We start from the raw sequence: 18,069 nt of genomic DNA on the forward strand, positions 1-18,069 counted from the left end.
GACAGAAAATTAATGGGTGACTGCCAGATAGAGGAAAGCACTCAGTGGATAGTGCAGAAGTCCCTTGGGTACATCTCCCTCCATTTTGGACTGTTGGGGGAGGCTGTTTCTCTGAGGAATGCAGCAAGAGCCAGCTGTCAAACCTGATTTCCCTTCACAAAACCATGCTGACTCTGCCTGATTGTTTTATGATTTTCTAAATGTCCTGCTATTACTGCTTTAATAATGGATTCTAGCATTTTCCCAATGGCAGATGTTAGAGAGTCAGAGACTTAAAGAGCGGAAGCGGAGTCAGAGTGGAACATGGTCAGGATATCCTGGAAGTGAAATAATGTCACATGGGGTAGGTTTTTCTGATAAGCTTCGACTAAATCACCGATAAAGTCATGCTGGATTGATTGATTCATCAATTAGTACAATAAAAAGAAACTAATTTTAAATGTATCCTAATGATCCCAACGTGTTCATCACAGCAGCAAAGTATCTGTTGATTGTTGAGCATATTTATAACAAAATATCAGATAATTTTATACAAAGTAGAATATTTCCCAATCTGTTTTCTTTCTTTGGGAAGTAGTTGAAATAATTTATAGGTCACTTGTAATCACTGTTTGCCATTAGTCCCCTGTGACGTGGTAGTTGGACAACGTAAAAGACAGTTTTAATTTTAGTGGCGTGCTGACATTTCTCAGTGTCATGATTGCACATTTAGTAATGAAAGAACAGTGCGAAGTTCATTACTCTTATTCTTCTATGGACTTTTGCACTGGAAATTGAGGTAATTAGAAATCCAGAATAGTGGATTACAGAGCATCTAGGGTCTATGTGAACACGGCAAGTAAGTGTGTTGCCTTAAGCAATTTGGTTGAAGTTTCGTTACAGAGACACAGAGTCGGCATCAGGATATGTAAGTTGATGTACATAACTTGAGCCTAAATCAAGTACAGAAAACAAAGTAGAGCGAAAAAGAGGGAGGAGATTGAGAGAGTGAGATAAAAAGCAAAAATGTAAAAACAAAATCCATGAAAAATCTCAACAATTAAAATCCGAAGGAGCGAGATTCCACATTCATAAAATTAATTATTGGGTGTTTGTTACTAATTATTACTTGTCATGCCATTAAAAACCTTTATACCATTGCATGAATTTCACTGTTGAGCATTTCACCAAGATATCGGTGGAGCAGGGCAATTCAACAGCAATTTCCTGATTTTCTTATTGAGCTATGCATGCATGATCAGTTTTAATGAAGATTAACTTCTTTATTTCTACTGCAAAATCAGGACCATTGGTTTCCATACTGAACTGATATGCCGGGGGATGGAAACCAATGTAAGGAGTCAGAGAAGGAGGGAACAAGGACAAAATAAAAGGTAGAAAAGGGAATAAGAAAAATGATAGGCAGAGAAACCAAGAGCAAAGTTCAAACAGGGTTAAGAGAAAAATATTGGGAGCAAGACAAACGGTGTTAAAAAGACAAGCTTAAAGGCTCTGTGCCTTAATGCACAGAATATTTGCAATAAAGTGGATGAACTAATAGTGCAGATAGATATAAACGGGTACGATAGAATTAAGATTATGGAGACATGGCTGCAGGATGATCAGGGGTGGGAATTGAATATCCCAGGGTATTCAATATTTAAGAAGGACAAGCATAAAGGAAAAGGTGGTGGAATGGCACTGCTGGTTAAAGAGGAAATCATAGAATCCCTACAGTGCAGAAGGAGGCCATTCGGCCCATCGAGTCTGCACCGACCACAATCCCACCCAGGCCCTACCCCCACATATTTACCTGCTAATCCCTCTAATCTACGCATCTCAGGACTCTAAGGGGCAATTTTTTAACCTGGCCAATCAACCTAACCCGCACATCTTTGGACTCCAATGTACAATGGTGAGAAAGGATATTAGCTCTGACAATGTGGAATCTGTATGGGTAGAGTTGGGAAATACCAAGGGGCAAAAACATTGGTGGATTTCATATGTAGACCCCCAAACTGCAATGATGATGTTGGAAATGGCATTAAACACGAAATTAGAGACGCATGTGATAAGGGAATATCGGTGATTTTAATCTGCACATAGATTGGGCAAATCAAATTAGCCACAATGCTGTAGAGGAGGAATTCCTGGAGTGTATACGGGATGGTTTTCTTGACCAATATGTGGAGGAACCAACTAGAGAGCAGGCCATCTTAGACTGGGTGCTGTGTAATGAGAAGGGAATCATTGCCAATCTAGCTGTATGAGACCCCTTGGGGATGAGCGACCATAACATAGTAGAATTCTTTATCAAGATGGAGGGTGATTCGGAGACTAGGATGCTGAATCTTAATAAAGGAAACTGAGGATATGAGGCGTGAGTTGGCCTTGATAGATTGGGGAGAGTTACTTAGTGATAACAGTGGATAGCAATGGCAAACATTCAAGGAATACATGGGGGAACTGCAGCAACAGTTTATTCCTGTCTGGCACAAAAGCAAAATGGGTAAGAGGGCCAATGTGGTTTACAAAGGAAATTAGAGACAGCATCCGATCTAAGGAAAAAGCATACAGATAGGCCAAGAAAAATAATAGGTCTGAGGATTTGGACCAATTTAGAATTCAGCAAAGGACCAGGGATTGATTAAGAAGGGGAAAATACAGTACGAAAGTAAGCTTGCAGGGAACATAAAGACTGACATTAAGAGTTTCTATAGATACGTGAAGAGAAAGGTTGAAGACGACAAATGTGGGTCCCCTACAGACAGAAACGGGGGAAAGTATAATAGGGGACAAAGAAATAGCTGAGCAACTGAATACATACTTCGTTCTATCTTCACAAAAGAGGACACCACTCAGATGCCAGAAATGTTAGAGAATGCAAGATTTAGTGAGAGGGAAGAACTGAGGGAGATCAATATTAGTGGAGAAATGGTGCTGGGAAAATTGAAGGCGGATAAATCCCCAGGGCCTGATAATCTACATCCCAGAGAACTTAAGGAAGTGGATCTAGAAATAGTGGATGCATTGGTGGTGATCTTCCAGGATTCTATAGACTCTGGAACTGTCCCTGCAGATTGGAGGATAGCTAATGTTACTCCAATATTCAAAAAGGGAGGTAGAGAGAAAACAGAATTATAGACCAGTAAGCTTAACATCGGTAGTGGGGAAAATTCTCAAATCCATTGTCAAGGACTTTATAGCAGAGCATTTAGAAAGCAGGGCAGGATCAGACAGAGTCAGCATGGATTAGTGAAGGGGAAATCTTGCTTGACACATCTGTTGGAATTCTTTGAAGATGTAACTTAGTAGAGTTGACAAGGGGGAGCCAGTCGATGCGGTATATTTGGACTTTCAGAAAGCGTTTGACAAAGTCCCGCACAAGAGATTATCATGCAAGATTAAAGCCCATGAGATTGGGAGAAGTGTATTGAGATGGATAGAAAACTGGTTGGCAGAGAGGAAACAAAGAGTAGGAATTAATGGTTGCTTTTCAAATTGGCAGGCAGCAACTAGTGGGGTGCCACAAGGATTGGTACTGGGACCCCAGCTATTCACAATATATATGAATAATTTGGGTGAGGGAACAAAATTAACGTCTCGAAGTTTGCAGATGATACCAAGTTGGGTGGGAGGGTGAAATGTGACGAGGATACAGAGATCCATCAGAATGGATTGGCACAACATCGAGGGCCGAAGGGCCTGTACTGTGCTGTACTGTTCTATGTTCTAATTACAATCAGTGCTCAATCAGCAAATCCAGTGGATAGTTAAAATTAAATAAAAGGATTAGTAACATTCAAGTGTTCTGGACTTTTCAGTAAATTTATAATCTAAAGTTTTTAGATAAGAATTAGGTTTAAAAAGTTAATCTCCCTTTCCGATAAAGTCAGCACAACAGAAACAACTATGGAAGCTAGTGAGTTTTTTTGTGGTAAGTTGAACAGACTAAAACAGATGCATGGCGGGGCACTCAGACCAACGGATTGTGCATCCTCTTCCATGTGGGAACTCCAAGACTTCCCTTCTAGTGTCTTAGAAACTCACATGTTCAGGAAATGTTGTCAGCTACAGCAGTTAGTTCCAGCTTTTGAAGCCTGAGCAGCAGCTGATGTCACTACTGCCCATCCACAAGGCAGAGCTACATGTATAGTACATTTACAGATGTGGTGGCCACTATCTTTGCAACTTTGTATTTTGCATTTTATTTCTGCTCTGGTTTGATTTTTATCATTTAAAGTCATTTTGTATTTTCTCACTTGACATATACTGATCTTAACCCAGCTGTGATTATGCTTTGATTAATTAATCAGTTAATCACTCGTGACCTGTATTTCTAGATCATGTTTTCTCTCTGTACTGGTTGCACAGCTGTTGTTTAGGCTAACTTTTTGCTTTTCACTTTCTCAAGCTAGAACACTAAAATATTGTTTACATATAAATATACATATTCAAAGTATTGTTCTACCGCATTTGGTGACCCTTGGACTAAAAACCAAGTTGCTGAGTGATCTTATCCGTTGTGGTCACCTAAAGCACCAGAAGATGAAGTTTAAATGATATACATTACACCTGATTGATAGTAGATGAGAAGACACCAAGAGCTATGTAAACAACCTAAGTATTGCAAAATCTGCTTAACCTTGTGTTCCCTGTGAGACAAACTCATAAGAGCTGAAAATTGTTTTGAGACTGTGTAGCATGCTTCCAGAGACTGGAATGAAGCCAAAAATTCAGTTTAAAGAGACATTGCTTTGGAGATTACAGACTGCAGCCAGGTGGAATAATCAACAATGGGAGGAAAAGCCAGAAACGGAGTGACTGACTGTAGTGCCCACCACTGGGGCTACTCAGTGACTTGCGCATATACGGAGGGGACAGTAATGTGTGTACCAATTTGGGGGTGCTCTCATGGAACAGACCAAATTGGGGATTATTGTGTTTAAACAAACATCCATCTGTCTTTTCAGATTTATACAAAGTGCTTTCTCCTTAAAATGAGTTATCTATCTTTTTATATACATTCTCTTATATTTTATTATAATCATTATTCAATAAAATTGTTGTACACAGAGGGAATGGGTGACCACCAAGCAGTCAAGGAGGACCAGGCAATTATTGCTGGAATCCCTGAGTGTATCTCATTCTACAAGTGATGGTTCTTCTAGGTAGTGCAGCCAGATCCACAGCATCTCCGTTGTACAAGGGCAGGAGGAAGATTTGAAAATTTAAATTGATGGGGATTTGATTGTTAGGGGAACAGACATGCACTTCTGTGGCCAAGATGTGAATCCAGCCAAAACCAAGGGTGTTACAGCTTCAGAGTGCTCTGGGGACAGCAAGATCTCACAGCTGGCAACCTCTGGATTACTCCCAGTACCATGGGATAGTGAATATAGAGGGAGGGTTTCAGATGCCCCAGACAATTGGACTGGGTCCTGGAGGGAAGATGGGATCAGTACAGGATGGGTGAATTGAACTAAACAGCTGGAACCAATATCCTCACAGGGCAATTTGCTAGTGCTGTTGGAGAGAGTTTAACTGGGAGGGGTGTAGGAACCAAGAGATATTAGCAGGTTAGCCATCCATGCATGGCTAACTATGGATGGGTGGGTTTGTTGTCAATGCAGGCTCAATGAGCCAAATGGCCTCCTTCTGCACTGTAGGGATTCTATCAATTTGAAAAAAGTGTGTAATTCTGCAAAGATGAATGGTAGGTCAGAAGATTAGCTAGAATGCAAAGAATAACCGAAAGATTAACAGGGAAAAATTAGAGTATGAGAGACATTTAGAAATATAGAATTGCTACAAATATTTAAAATAGGAAAAAAAGTAAAGTGAGCGCTTTATAATAGATCTTGTCCTTGATGTCTTGAGGACATCCTCTCTCTCGAGTACTGTAATGTTCTTAATCAATGTTGCCCTACCCTTTCTCCTTGAGCCAAGTCACCATTCTTGCCACATCCTTTCTTTCCTGAACACCTCATATCCTTCAATATTTAATGCCCTGCCTTCCTTTTGAGCAAAGTCACCATTATTGCCACAACATTATATTCCCACTTGGCCATCTGTGCCCATAGCTCACCAACCTTATTTACCAGATTCTATGCATCCACACGTGTAGCTTCCTACAGAATTACAGATCAGTTAGCATGACATCAGTAATGGGGAAGCTGTTTGAGTCTATTATAAGAGACATGATAACAGAATATTTGGAAAGCATTAACTGGATTAGACAAAGCCAGCATGGGTTTATGAAAGTCAAATCATGCTCAACAAATCTAGAGTTTTTTTGAGGATGTAACCAGTATAGATAAGGGAGAACCAATGGATGTGTATTTGGACTTTCAGAAGTGTGACAACACTGCCTTTAAGAAATGTACTTGTATCATGTTTCTTGTGAATGGAACGGTTTAAACTTCAGCTCTGAGCCGATTTATCTGCTCCAGGCAGTCTACATTCTGAGGATGTAGAAGTATAATTGATCCTAGTTATTGAGGTTTGTTTTAATCTGAGCTAATGCAATTCTGTATATTTGTTGGGGTTTCAGAGTGGGGTTTAATTAGGTTGATTGACAAGTGTGTCATGTGCTAATGGGGGGAGCTAGGCATAAAGGGGAAAAGCAGGCAGTTTCTGTTTGGATTTGCAAGGAGCAGCAGTTCTTTCACTCTCTCTCTCTCTCTGGAGACTGAAGTCTGGGACCTGTTTTAAAAAAACATAGGTATCTCTTTCCAGAGGGGTTCTAGAGGGAGGAGGACTAGTAGCTCGCGTACCACGTAATCATGTACTGTTTTATTAACTGATTTTGAAGAGGAGTGCAAGTCTGAGGAATGTTGCTTAAATTGGAACTAATAGGCTAGCAATTAAGAATTGTATCTTGTCATGCTTAGGTATTTCAATTGTTAAAATACTTTTTGTTATAGTTAAACTGTATTGTTAAATAAAGTTTGTTTTAATAAAAGCTTCATAGTGGGTCAAAAGAATCACACTTGGCGTGAAACACCTTATCTTCACGCTAATGCCAAAACCAAAAATAGCCGTGGTCTTATTTAACTTCATAATATATCATTGATTGGAGTCAGAATATATTGGAGTTTTTGATCTGGTCCCTATCAGAAGGCTTTTGATAAGATCCCTCAAAAAATTAATGAATAAAATTAAAGCACATGGGATGGAGATAATGTATTGGCATGGATCGAGAATTAGTTGACAGACATGAAACAGTGAGAATGAAGGGTCTTTTTCCGAGTGGCAGGCAGTGACGAGTGAGGTATCACTGAAATCGGTGCTTGGGGCCCCAGCTGTTCATGATATATATAAATTACCTATATGAGGGAACTAAACGTACCATTTTCAAGTTTGCTGATAGCACAAAACTGGCAGAATTTGAGTTGTGAGGATGCAAAGAGGCTTCAATGTGATTTGGACAAGTTGAATGAGTGGACAAACACCTGGCAATACAACACAACTAAATGTGAAGTTGTACACTTTGGTATGAGGAAACAGAAGGGTATTATCTAAATGCTTATATATTGGGAAGTGTGGGTGCACAAAGGGTCTGGATGTCCTTGTACACCAGTCAAAGTGGAGAGGCAGGTGCAGCAAGCAATTAGGAAGGTAAATGGTATATTGGCCTTCACTGCAAGAGGATTTGAGTTCAGAAATAGAGACTCTTGCTGCACTTAGAGCTTCGGTGAGACCACACCTGGGATACCACAAACTTTTGGTCTCCCTACATAAGGATATACTTAACACGAGGGGAGTGCAGTGGAAGTTCACTAGCTGATACCGGGTTTGGCAGGACTGTCCTTTGAGGAGAGATTGGTTTGACTGGGCTTGTATTCACTAGCATTTAGCAGGATGAGAGGAGATCTGATTGATGTGTATAAATTTCTAACAGAGCTGAACAAACTGGATGCAGGGAGAATATTTTCCCTGGTTGGGAAATCTAGAAAGAAGTTTAACAACACCAGGTTAAAGTTCAACAGGTTTATTTGGTAGCAAAGGCCACACAAGCTTTCGGAGCCTTAAGCCCCTTCTTCAGGTGAGTGGGAATTCTGTTCACAAACAGGGCATATAAAGACACAAACTCAATGTACATGAATAATGGTTGGAATGTGAATACTTACAGCTAATCAAGTCTTTAAGATACAAACAATGTGAGTGGAGAGAGCATCAAGACAGGCTAAAGAGATGTGTATTGTCTCCAGACAGGACAGCCAGTGAGACTCTGCAGGTTCAGGCAAGCTGCGGGGATTACAAATAGTGTGACATGAACCCAATATCCCGGTTGCTTTTGCTACCAAATAAACCTGTTGGACTTTAACCTAGTGTTGTTAAACTTCTTACTGTGTTTACCCCAGTCCAACGCCGGCATCTCCACATCATGGGAAATCTAGAACCAGGGGACAAAGTCTCAGGTAAGGGGGTGGACCCTTTAGGACTTAGATGAGGAAAGATTTCTTCAATCAAAGGGTAGTGAACCTATGGAATTCTCTACCACATAAGGCTATGGAGGCCAAGTCACTGAATGTATTCAAAAAAGAGATATGATTTTTTGTTTTGTTTTTAATAGTATCAAGGAGTATGGGGACAAAGCAGAAAGCAAGAAGAGAATGGCAGCTAACATAACAGGGGATCCAAAAGTCTTCAGATGGTATATAAACAGTAAAAGGAAATGCGGGGCCAATTAAGAGACCTATACAATCTTTGAATGTACAACCAACATTCCACCTAAAATGGGATGAAAAGGAACAAACTTCCTTCCCCATCCACCAGCATTCCACCAGGGAATCTCCACCATCTCCTGTTAACTTTTACACTATTTTTCAAATGTTTCTGAAATGAAACATCAAAATTATTAATACATTATAACAACAGAAAACATGTTAATCAAATTTCTCAAAATATGAAACCAGTAAGACTTCTAAAAGAACTGTTTTTTTCACCCAGTCAAAGCAGAGATCAGAAGGATATATTGAAAGACTGCAAGAGCCATGTTTCTCGCTCTCTTGGAAGTATTACGCACAGAAATAACCATGCAATGAAAATAAATCTACTGCAAACCAAGATCTTTTAGGGATAAAACATGGAAATCTGCCCCGTACAGCTTCACCTAGGAACACAAATGAACAAAATGGCCACAACATGGAATCAAGGCGACAGTTAACTGTCTATTTCTTTGATTGCTTATTTTTTCCACTATTTGTAAAAATGTTTAAATTTATCCTAGTATTCTACCATCTGTATAAATGTACGGCAGGGAGGGTGTGTGCAGTGTGTAAGAGTTACAATTTTGTTTTTATTACAATTTACCTAGCTAAATTCACCACAGAACTCTGTTACAGCCAGACCTAGAAAGTGGAAGGAGGCAAGACTTATTAACTGTAAATATTAGTGTTGGTGAGATATCCAAGGCGACCAGTACTGCCTAACTGTCAGACAATACTAGACTCATGAAGTCAGTGTCTCTGTATTGAAGATGTAACTTTATTTAACCAGCAGCTCCAGGAGGCCAACAAAAGATCAGAACAGCTCCGAGACAGAGCTGCCAAACCTCTCCAATGAAACCTAACATATACAATCCAAAACAGATCAATTATAGATCTATCAATAATTCCCACCTTTCATTAGCTTTAAAATCAATCATCTTCAGGATACACAAATCAACAATAATACCTGACAAATAGCCAATCGCATTCCATTCCTCGGCATACTTTATTCGTCCATGAAATCCGGAAGCTAACTCCCGCCTTGGCTGACCCTACTCCCCAGTTGCCTAGTAGCCTAAGATGCTCAGCCCAGAGTTCAAATAAACATTCTTAAAGGTTCCCTTAAAGGTCACTGCCAAGTCAAATTAACACATAACTCCACATCTGGGCATATGTCCACCTTGTCTAGGTCGTGAATAAACTCTATTCATGAAATGAGATGTGTCCTAGATGTTCTCTCCGTTCGAACTTTTACTGATAAATTTTGCATATCCCCAAAGCCTAAATATTCTCTTGGAATACGACTTACCCTAATGCCTTTTTATCATGATGCTTTGCAACAAATTGCTGTTAGCTAAAATGAACAATATAGCTTAATATCCAAAACATCAGTATATATCTTAAAATCATCACTTGTTTAAATCTCTTACTGCATTCACGTGTGTAAATTATTCTGTTAGCTTAAGCTTGTTTTAAAAGTCACCCAACTTAATGCTGGTAATTCTGTCAGTGCCTTAATGTATAATGTTAAAATTTTACTAACCTATTCAGGTTCCCACTTACAATTAGGTTCCCTGTCAATTAAGAAAAATATTTTTAGTGAGTTATACAATTCTTCTATGGCAAAAGAAAGCTGAAGCTTTCTACATCCTGGGAGTTTTAGCAGTGCTTGGCGAAAACACATGGGCGCATTCTCCTGGTGTAGTGTACTAACAAAGAAAGGGCAGAACTTAAATCCCAAGTGCCTAAAGAAAACATTAAACATGTTTCCTAAAGGAAATGTGTGCTCTGTTTCATGGAGACGTGGCTCACTCCAGCTTCACTGGACAGTGCCCTACAACCAGAGGGCTTCTCAATCCATCAAATGGACCGTACAGCGGCCTCAGGCAAGGCGAGGGGAGGTGGGGTCTGCTTCCTAATCAACACCTCGTGGAGCCTAGACATAGCAACACTGGCACGTTTCTGCTCCCCTAGCCTACCCGACCTAGAATACCCGACGCTAAAATGCCACTCCTACTATCTTCTGCAGGAGTTCACCTCTATTATCCCGATGGCAGTTTACATCCCATCTCATGCGGACATGAAGATCGTGCTGGACCAAATATACACCACTACAAATAGCTTTTAGACGAAACATCCATCATTATGAAGTGCTTCAAAAGGTTAGTCATGGCATGAATCAATTCCAGCCTCCCAGAATGCTTGGATCCACTACAGTTAACCTTCCGCTGCAACAGGTCCACAGCGGACGCCATCTCCCTGGCCCTGCACTCAACCCTAGAATACCTAGATAACAAAGACACATATGTCAGACTCCTATTTATCGACAACAGCTCAGCCTTCAACACCATTATTCCTACGAAACTCATCTCCAAACTCAGTGACCTGGGTCTCAGTTCTTCCCTCTGCGACTGGATCCTGAACTTCCTAACTCTCAGACCACAATCAGTAAGGATGGGTAACAACACCTCCTCCACGATCATCCTCAACACCGGTGCCCCATAAGGCTGTGTCCTCAGCCCCCCACTATACTCCTTGTACACCTATAACAGTGTGGCCAAATTCCCCTCCAACTCGATTTTCAAGTTTGCTGACAACACCACTGTAGTGGGTCGGATCTCAAACAATGATGAGACAGAGTACAGGAATGAGATAGAGAATCTGGTGAACTGGTGCAGCAACAATAATCTCTCCCTCAATGTCAACAAAACGAAGGAGATTGTCATCGACTTCAGGAAACGTAGAGGAGAAAATGCCCCTGTCTATATCAATGGGGACGAAGTAGAAAGGGTCAAGAGCTTCAAGTTTGTAGGCATCCAGATAACCAGCAACCTGGCCTGGTCCATCCCATGCCGACACTATAGTTAAGAAAGGCCCCCAATGCCTCTACTTTATCAGAAGACTAAGGAAATTTGGCATGTCAGCTACGTCTCTCACCAACTTTTACAGGCGCACCATAGAAAGCATTCTTTCTGGTTGTATCACAGCTTGGGTATGGCTCCTGCTCTATCCAAGACCGCATGAAACTACAAAGGGTCATGAATGAAGTCCAATCCATCACGCAAACCAGCCTCCTATCCATTGACTCTGTCTACACTTCCCGCTGCCTTGGAAAAGCAGCCAGTATAATTAAGGACGCCACGTACCCCAGACATTCTCTCTTCCACCTTTTTCCATCAGGGAAAAAGGTACAAAAGTCTGTCATGTACCAACCGTCTCAAGAACAGCTTCCCTGCTGCCATCAGACTTTTGAATGGACCTACCTTGCATTAAGTTGATCTTTCTCTACATCCTAGCTATGACTGTAACATTACATTCTGCACTCTCTCGTTTCCTTCTCTATAAATGGTATGTATTGTCTGTATAGAGCGCAAGAAACAATACTTTTCACGATGCTAATACATGTGACAATAATAAATCAAATCATTGTTGGAGAGTGTTCAAACATTAAAAGTAACTATGATTCTTCATTTTTCTTGCACACTTGTCAGAAATCTTGGAAATTGCTTTTGAGGCTCTCCCAATCAGCCAGAGTAACTTCAGTGCAAAACCCTTGTTTGTATGTCTGTCTGGGGTTTCTGCTGAACTTAGTGGCCTGAGGAAATTCCTAACCCTTATTTTTAATATTGTCCTCACAGTGACAAAGCTGAATGGCAAACAAAAGCATTTCAGTGATTTCATTGACATCTCTTTTCCCTACCACAGCAAAACCTCTCTTATCCAGCATGCTCCAGGAATGGGACGCGCTGTATAAAATATAGAATAGGATGGAACTTTATTGTCCACACAAAAGTGGAAATTTGCCTTTGGCTTCAGCTCCAGTATAACATATAATGTTAGTTTACTAAGGTGTAACGAGTTCCACGTTTTCATCCAATCAAGCTCCAGGGTGATCACACGGTGAGGCGGGTGTTCAGATCTTACTAGAAGTACAAGAGCATGCAAATCTGGTAAAACATCGCAGGGCAGGCCGCCAATAACAAATACCGGTGAGTTTGACAATGATTAGCAGTTGTGTGAGAATGACACTTGTGTTGTGCCAGTTTCTGAGCGACAAGAGACATTGAGTCAAAAAACAGACCAGACCCCAGAATTCCAATTGAGAGAATATTCTGGTTGGTAGAGTGCCAAATAACAGAAATTTTACTGACTGTAGAGCTATCAAATAAAATGTTTCAACTCATTTCATCTTTATTTAATTCTAAGTTCCCTACCTGTTCAGTTATGATCTTACAGTTGTATGAACAAATTTCAGCAAAAATGACAAAGTGCTCTTTCAGTGCAAGTGTAACATTTTGACAGGTGATGCATTTGCTGGATTCAAGTCTTTTCTTTATTCCAAAAGGTTTTGTTTATAAGTATCCGACACTATTTTTAAGAAAAAGTAGCATGATTTGTATTGTATATTCTGCTAGCCTGCCCCCTTTAAGATCATAGCAACTTGTTATAAAGCTCTGTCCCAAGGACAGGAACTCCAGCTGAAACTAATCCGTTTACTCCCTCTCTATCTCTCAATCATCCTTCCGTCATGTTTTCCTTTTCCTAACATTTCTTTTCAGGCCAAGCTTTCTCAGCATCTTTGCTTAAAGTCCACATTCATGCATCTAATATCTCTTTTGCTGTGGCACGGAAAGCTGGACTAACCAGAGGACATTACAGAGTGGGTGTATATGGAGAAGGGGCAGCAAGGAGGTTATTATAGTACAAGGTCAAAAGAAGTGCTGATCATGTTGAGGAGGACACACACACACACACCTTGATTTTTGAGTCCTAGTTGATAAACCACAAAAGTTGGCTCTTGAAAAGATGAATTCCAAACTTCAGGTTCATGGCAAATAAAAAAAATTCTCCCCAAGCATGATGACGATTTCCATCATTGCACACCCTTCTCATTTGCAGAGAGAAGAAACGTGTAGATTCAAATTTAGTTAATTCATCCTTTACTGATCTGGATGAGGGTATAGTTGGGTGGATTAGCAAATTTGCTGATGACACCAAAGTCGGTGGTGTGGTAGACAGTGAGGAAGGGTGTCGTAGTTTGCAGGAAGACTTAGACAGGTTGCAAAGTTGGGCCGAGAGGTGGCGGATGGAGTTTAATGCGGAGAAGTGTGAGGTAATTCACTTTGGTAGGAATAACAGATGTGTTGAGTATAGGGCTAACGGGAGGACTTTGAATAGTGTGGAGGAGCAGAGGGATCTAGGTGTATGTGTGCATAGATCCCTGAAAGTTGGGAATCAAGTAGATAAGGTTGTTAAGAAGGCATATGGTGTCTTGGCGTTTATTGGTAGGGGGATTGAATTTAGGAGTCGTGGCGTTATGTTGCAACTGTACACAACTCTGGTGCGGCCGCACTTGGAGTACTGTGTGCAGTTCTGGTCCCCACATTACAGGAAGGATGTGGAGGCTTTGGAGAGGGTGCAGAGGAGGTTTACCAGGATGTTGCCTGGTATGGAGGGGAGATCCTATGAGGAGAGGCTGAGGGATTTGGGATTGTTTTCGCTGGAAAGGCGGCGGCTAAGAGGGGATCTTATTGAAACATATAAGATGATTAGAGGTTTAGATAGGGTGGATAGTGATAGCCTTTTTCCTCTGATGGAGAAATCCAGCACGAGGGGGCATGGCTTTAAATTGAGGGGGGGTAGTTATAGAACCGATGTCAGGGGTAGGTTCTTTACCCAGAGGGTGGTGAGGGATTGGAATGCCCTGCCAGCATCAGTAGTAAATGCGCCTAGTTTGGGGGCGTTTAAGAGATCCGTAGATAGGTTCATGGACGAAAAGAAATTGGTTTAGGTTGGAGGGTCACAGTTTTTTTTTAACTGGTCGGTGCAACATCGTGGGCCGAAGGGCCTGTTCTGCGCTGTAATGTTCTATGTTCTATGTTCTATGTTCTATGATCATAATAAATTACATTTTTAAAATTATGGACACTTTTATTTTTGAAGCCAAAACCAAGCATTTGGTCACAGTTGATACTTCCACGAAATCAACCCTGACCGTCAGAAGGCAGATGCTTCTAGAAGAATCTGTTTCAAGAATTCTGTCCGAAGTCAGCATACATCTGATGTTTAAGACCACAAATTAGACTAGAACACCAACTTCACTGAAGTTTATTCATGTTTATTTTGGAAATATTCACCCTTTTTAAAGATAACATTTATTTGATATTGTCTTTCTCTTTCTATATCAAGGATTATTAGTAACTTCTCAACTAGGAAGGGGTAGTTTCTGGGTTTTAAATACATCTACATGTCTTATCAACTTTAAATGTTTTTGAGAGGGTTTAAAAAATCTAAAAGGTTTGATCGAGAAAATTTATAAACATAAAATCTTCACAAAAACAACTAAGTTTTGTATGATATGGTGATTGCGTTACTTTCAGCCCAGGATTTCATGTGGTACTGTGGCAAGTAAAAATATGCTACTGTGAACTAAGGAAGATTTTTTTCCTTTGTGCTAATTTTAACCTTTCCTCTATGGCACCACAGCTTCCAAAAGCACTCTTGTAGTTCACCTCAGCGATGGTTCCCTATGTGAGTGGAAAGTGAGAATTGGCAGACTATTTGACTCGAGAGGCAGTAGAGAAATCTGATCATGTTCTCACTAAGACCCACTCCTACATTTTTTGGGAAAAGCAAACAACAAAAAGGAGTGAATGCAGTGAATTTATCTGAAATATAATTGTTAGTAGAGGAAAGTCCTTGTGGATCTTTGCTCTACCTGGCCCAAAGATACCAAGGAAACTAAATCCCTAAGTAAGATTAGGTCATTTTCTGGGTTATATGACTCCATGCAAATTACCCACCAATCATTAGGTGTAACTATAACAAACCATGTTAATTAAAGTTAAGTGTATTTTTTTATTATTATTCATTTGTGGGACATGGGCATCGCTAGCTGGCCAGCATTTATTGCCCATCCCTACTCACCCTTGGCAGCCAGTTGAGAGTCAACCACATTGCCGTGGCTCTGGAGTCACATGTAGGCTAGACCAGGTAAGGAAGGCAGATTTCCTTCCTTAAAAGACAGTGAACAAGATGGCTTTTTCCGACAATTGACAATGGTTTCATGGTCATCAGTAGATTCTGAATTCCACATATTTTTTATCGAATTCAAATTCCACCATCTGCCACAGCAGGAATCGAACCTGGGTTCCCAGAACATTAACTGAGTTTCTGGATTCTCGCGATAATACTACTCTGCCATCACCTCCCCATAATGTGGAAAAAGCTATTCAACACTTGAAAAACAAAGCCCCTGAAGCAGATGGAATCGCTGCTACAATTCTGAAATATGGCAAAGATGCACTCCAAGCACAGCTGCACATTCTCATATCCCTCATCTGGGAAGTAGAGCAAATGTCACAGGATCTCGGGGATATTGTGATTGTGACTATATTGAAGAAGGGAGAAAGTCTGAACAACAGAGGAGTCTCCCTGCTGTCGACCGCAGTGAATATCAATGCAAGGATTATCCTTAATCGCCTTTCCCCAGTGGCTGAGTAACTCTTTCCAGAGTCACAGTGCAGTTTTCACCCATTGAGAAACAACACAGATATGATCTTCACTACACAGCAAATTCAAGAAAAATGCAAGGAAAAACACCAACTACAGTACACGGCCTTTTGGTGACTCTATAAATCATGAATGCTTTTGGAGTATTCTCCTCAAATTTGGCTGCCCTCAGAAATTTGTCACCATTCACTGCCTACTCCATGATGATATGAAAGCTGTGATCCTCATTTATGGAACCACCACAAACCCTATCTCAGTGAAAACTGAGGTCAAAAAAAGCTGTATCAATGCACAAAGTCTCTTCTCATTTTGCGCACTGCAATTCTACACCTCACCTCCTGCAAATTACCCAGAGGGCATGGAGATAATCTACTGTTCAGACCGGAAACTGTTCAACTTACACCACCTTCAATACAAATCCAAAACCACTCCAACCTCAGTAGTAGAGCTTATGTATGCAGATAATGCTTGTGTGTGTTCTCACTCAAATTGAACTCAGGTCATTATTAACTCCTTCTCCAAAGTATATGAGAAAATGGGCCTTCCACTAGATCATCATCCAACCAGTTTCCACAGAAAAACATTTCCTCCCATCGACTAAGATCTACAGCAAGATTTTGGAAAATGTGGACTATTTTCCATCTCCTCAGAGCCTCCTCCCAATGAAGGCAAACAGACAACAAAATCCATCATCATTGCCTCCAATGTACCAACTCAGCCTTTGGTTGACTGAGGAAAAATCTATCTGAAGACCAAGACCAGGCTTTTACAGCCCCGTTGTAGCAGCTCTCCTCCCAGTGGATGCAGCAGAAGTTAAATCTTCTTTCAGTTCAGCAGTATCATAATATCCAGTCAGGCAGGAGGGGCCATAAAATCCTGGCCCACTATCTCAACCCCAAGAGTAAGATAATGGTTTCTTGGAGAGCAGTGATTCTGCACTCCTATATATTTCAGAGACTTGGACAACCTACAGTATGCATCACAAAGCATTGGAGAAGTACCATCAGTGGTGCCTTCACAACAACCATCAAATCCATGACAAGAAAGGCAGTCCAAAAGCAGCATCTTCTCCCAAGTCAACCTACCCAGCATTGAGACGGTAATCACTCAAAACCAGCTCTGTTGTGCATGGCACGTCATTCGTATGCCTGAAGACGAGAAGCAATTCCTCCACTTGGAACTCAGCCACAGCAGGAGAGTTCCAAGAAGACAGTTTTCGGGATGTCTTCAAAGTATCCCTGAAGAGTGAAAACATACCTGTGAACTCATGGGAGACCCTGGCATGGGATCAGCCAAAATGGAGAAGACTCATTCAGGAAGGTGCTGAACACATCAAGAGTCACTGTTGGGAATGTGCAGAGGAAAGTTGAGACATGGGAGGGAGCGCACAAACCTCCAAACACCCAACCTTCAAACACCACCTGCCCCACACATGGCAGTATACAGGTCACATTTTAGACTCATCAGGCATTTCAGAACCCACCAAACCAGAAGCAAGTCCTCCCTGATCTTGATGGGTTGCCTATGAGAAAGGATAGCAGTTTAATGGCCTCAGTTATTTAATCCAGGTGGCCATTATTTTGTTTTGAGCTTTGATAGACAACAATTCTAGTTGTAATCTTTCTCATCATTATACCAGCTAATTCAGCAAATCTCAGGACTTAACTGGAAAATCCTTGATATGCGCAGCTTAACGATTCATTGGATAAACAATGAAAACCATAAATACCAGTCCATCTGTTAACGTCTCTGTTAATGTCACTGCTATCTTCATATTTGAGTCCAGAGATATTAACATAATACTTCGTCACCAAACAACTAATCTCATAATTGCCAACTATTCATTGAAAACAGAAGGGAACAG

General features: G+C 40.8%; 1 protein-coding gene across 11 annotated transcripts in view; it reads right to left on the reverse strand.

Annotated features, from left to right (window-relative positions):
* atf2 (activating transcription factor 2) overlaps positions 1–18,069 on the reverse strand; it is a 157,130-nt gene that overhangs the window by 131,592 nt on the left and 7,469 nt on the right. The window contains exon 1 of one of the 11 annotated variants that reach the window (XM_078228432.1): positions 10,237–10,268. The exons of the other annotated variants lie outside the window; for them this stretch is intronic. The gene's annotated coding sequence lies outside the window, so the exon portion shown is untranslated. Of the gene's footprint in view, positions 1–10,236; positions 10,269–18,069 lie in introns of those variants that run through there. 11 annotated transcript variants of the gene reach the window in all.

This window comes from Mustelus asterias, chromosome 14 (assembly GCF_964213995.1).
Source record: "Mustelus asterias chromosome 14, sMusAst1.hap1.1, whole genome shotgun sequence".
NCBI lineage: Eukaryota > Metazoa > Chordata > Chondrichthyes > Carcharhiniformes > Triakidae > Mustelus > Mustelus asterias.